Source organism: Charadrius vociferus, unplaced genomic scaffold (genome assembly GCF_000708025.1).
Source record: "Charadrius vociferus isolate BGI_N301 unplaced genomic scaffold, ASM70802v2 scaffold138, whole genome shotgun sequence".
In the NCBI taxonomy this organism is placed as follows: domain Eukaryota; kingdom Metazoa; phylum Chordata; class Aves; order Charadriiformes; family Charadriidae; genus Charadrius; species Charadrius vociferus.
The window spans coordinates 296,331-299,613 of record NW_009649728.1 but is presented as its reverse complement, the minus strand read 5'-3'; positions in this window follow the sequence as shown (position 1 = coordinate 299,613).

The window sequence follows — 3,283 nt, the reverse complement described above, 5'->3', positions numbered from 1 at the left end:
GGGGCGGGTTACTGCTCCTAGCGGTAAATATTAATAATATTCTGGACGTGAGTATTAATCGATGCTGTGTGCAAGCAGAGCATTTTGGGTGTTTAAGCGTCTGCAGAGCAGGGCTCTCTTGGGTAGAGTTTGTTCTTGGCATGTGAAGCACTGTCTGCCCAGTTTGAGCTGAGCGTGAAGCAGTAAAAGCAATGGTTAGCCGAAAGGATGGGCTCATTTTTCCAAGGGAGAAAAGAGGGCAAAGCTATATACCCCAGTATCTCTGACACCCTGCTTGCCGTGTCCTCTCCCTGCTTTGTCCACATTTGTGGGCATCCCACTCTCTTTCCTGACCCACTGGACAGTATTAAAAGCCCCCCGTGACCCATAAATGCCCCTTCTCACATGCGTTGCTCAAAGGAAGAGGTGTTTTGTTTCTGGTGTCAAGGCAGACCCTGAGAAGGTGAGAAGGTGTTTCGTACCAAGTCCCAAAGTGCTGTCCTCCCTGCAGCGGGTCGTCTCGGTCAGGCATCCAGGGTCACATAAAAAACCAGATTCGTACGTGACTTTTCACAGGTTTCATGGTAGGTATTCGTAGACTTTCGTATGAACATATTGTTCACAGGCTTCAGGCAGAAATGAGGGAATTATTTGAACAAGTAGGTCTCCTCCTGCGAGCAAGGTGTCTGGGGGTGGAAGTGAGCCGAGAAGGTTAGACCCCACGGGTCAGGACAGCGGGGGGGCTGGGCTCTTCCCACTCCAGGGTTCCTGCTGGGGTACCCCTCCTCAGGACCAGGGATGAGGGTTTCCATCCCCTGCACCCGGCAGCATGGCAGGATGGGGACGGTTCCCCTGGTGCTGCCCGTGGCTTCGCTCCCTATCCTTAGCTGGGGGATGACACCCTGGTCCCTGTCCCCCCAGCAAACAGGTCCTGTGGGAGGTCCTCTCCCCGCGCTGCTTTGCCTGCTCCTGTTTTGTCTCCTGCGTGGTGGCAGAACAGCGCTGTGGGAGCCGACAACCCCCCTGGGCGATGCCCGGTGCGGTGCGGTGCGGCAGCGCTGCAGGTCCTGGAGGGGCTGATAAGGGGCTGCAGGAGGGTGGGCACCGGTGGGCACCAGTGGCCTCCCGGCAGCATTTTGCCTGGATGTTCTTACCCCCATGCACGCACCCAGGCAGCGCTCGACTGGATTTATCACTGTGCTCCAGCACACCAGCCCACGTGCACTGCATTTTCTTGAGAAAAGGCAGATGTAGGCAACTCTAATGAAGATTATTGATCCATATTCCATTGGGGAAAAAAGCCTACAACTAAAGGGGGAAAGAGATATTACCAGGCTGAAAAATCTCCCTCAGTCCCAACATCCAGCTCTGGGGCCCCCACCAGCAGAAGGACACGGAGCTGTTGGAGCGGGGCCAGAGGAGGCCCCGGAGCTGCTGGGAGGGCTGGAGCCCCTCTGCTGGGAGGACAGGCTGGGAGAGTTGGGGGGGTTCAGCCTGGAGAAGAGAAGGCCAAAAAGGGGAGAGCTCAGAGCCCCTTCCAGTGCCTAAAGGGGCTCCAGGAGAGCTGGGGAGGGACTCTGGGTCAGGGAGGGGAGCCGTGGGACGAGGGGGGATGCTTTGACACTGACAGAGGGGAGACTGAGATGAGATGTGAGGAAGAAATTCTCTCCTGTGCGGGTGGTGATCCCCTGGGGCAGGTTGCCCCGAGAAGCTGTGGCTGCCCCATCCCTGGAGGTGTTCAAGGCCAGGTTGGACGGGGCTTGGAGCAACCTGGTCTAGTTGAAGATGGCCTTTAAAGGTTCATCCCAACCCAAACTATTCCACAGTTCTGTGATCCTATGGTTCTATTTTCTTTCTTTTATTTGATTTTTCTCACATTCCTGTATTTTCGGTATAAGGCCAAGAAGAGACTTAGCAGGAGGTGGTCTGTGGAGAAAGGCAAGCCCCGATGTCTGCAGAGGAGCTTGGTCAGCTCTTTGGCTCTGCTGCAGCCTGGCCATCCAAACACCCCACCTCTTACCCGCTCAGTAGTCCAACAGGACCCAGTGCCTCTTACCCCAGTCCAGAACCCACGGAAAGCAACGGGAGACAGTGGATTGCTCCAGGTGCCTTGGAATCAAGATCACAGCCCCTGTGCTTTCACTGAGGCTGTGTTTCTTGGGCTTTTATCCAGAAAATAAAAGAGGAGAGCCCCCTCCGTGCAGGGCCATTGCTCCTGGGGAGGGTGCATGACCCCCAGTGCGCTCGGGGGTGTCCCAGGGGAGCAATTCTCATGGAGCCCAAACATCTCCTCCTGCCAGAGCAGACTGGGCACGTCCCGGCTGAACGTGGGGGAGAAGTGTGAAATACAGCAGCCTTGTAGGGGCAGGTTCAGAAGGGAAAGGCCCCAGGCTCCCCCTGGGCTGGACACCTCTGAGCTAAGCTTTTGCTGGGTTTTGAGCCCACAGCAGAACCTGCAGTGGCAACACCTTGTGTTCAAAGCCCAGTTCTCCTGCCCCTTATGGAGGTGGATGAAAGCAGAAATGGGATGAGAAGGGTGATCCTGTTTGCTCCCTGTCCAGCAGCACTGCGTCTGGCCGGTCCTTTTACATCTGAGGGGAGAACATTTGGGTGAGATTCTTCCTGCTCCAAAAGGGACAAGTAAACCAAGTAGGTCAAGTTCTCTTACAGGAGGAGGACAATGGGGTTAATGCAGATTTCGGCTGCAGAGCCTGAGCACCCTCTGGACAACTCCAGCATGGCCCACAGCTCCTGGTGGTGCAATGGCACTGGAGCCCACCAGCAGCACAGGTATCTGCACCGTTTTCTGGTGGCAAACCCCTCTGGGTCGCTCTGCCACAGGCTGCGTTTTGGCAGCGGCATTCATCATTCCGCTGAGAGAGGCGAAGACACGGCTCAGTCCAGCATTTGGGGAAGCCGAGGCGCCAGGCTCGCACCCACTGAGGCCCATGCACGCGTGTTCGATCGCGTTGGACTATCGCACGAGGCTCGTGCAGCCCTTTCTCCTCAAAGGGGCCCACGTCTGGTGGGTGAAATGGAGAAGAGCCTGCACGGAGGGGAAGGGACAAAGCTCTTGAGCTGGGGATAACCAGGGGCCCCTTCTCAGCGTGCCACACCCTGGCCATCCCCTTCTGCTGCCCGGCCGGCGCGGACCCCCACCCCGGCCCCAACCAATGGCCCCACAGTGCAGGACGGGGAGGAGCCGCTGGTGGGGGATAAAAGCCTCTCTGGGGTCTGCAGCTCCACTACGGGGTCTGTGTCCTCCTGCAGCTCCCAGCAAAGCCGCCCGCCAACATGGTGCACT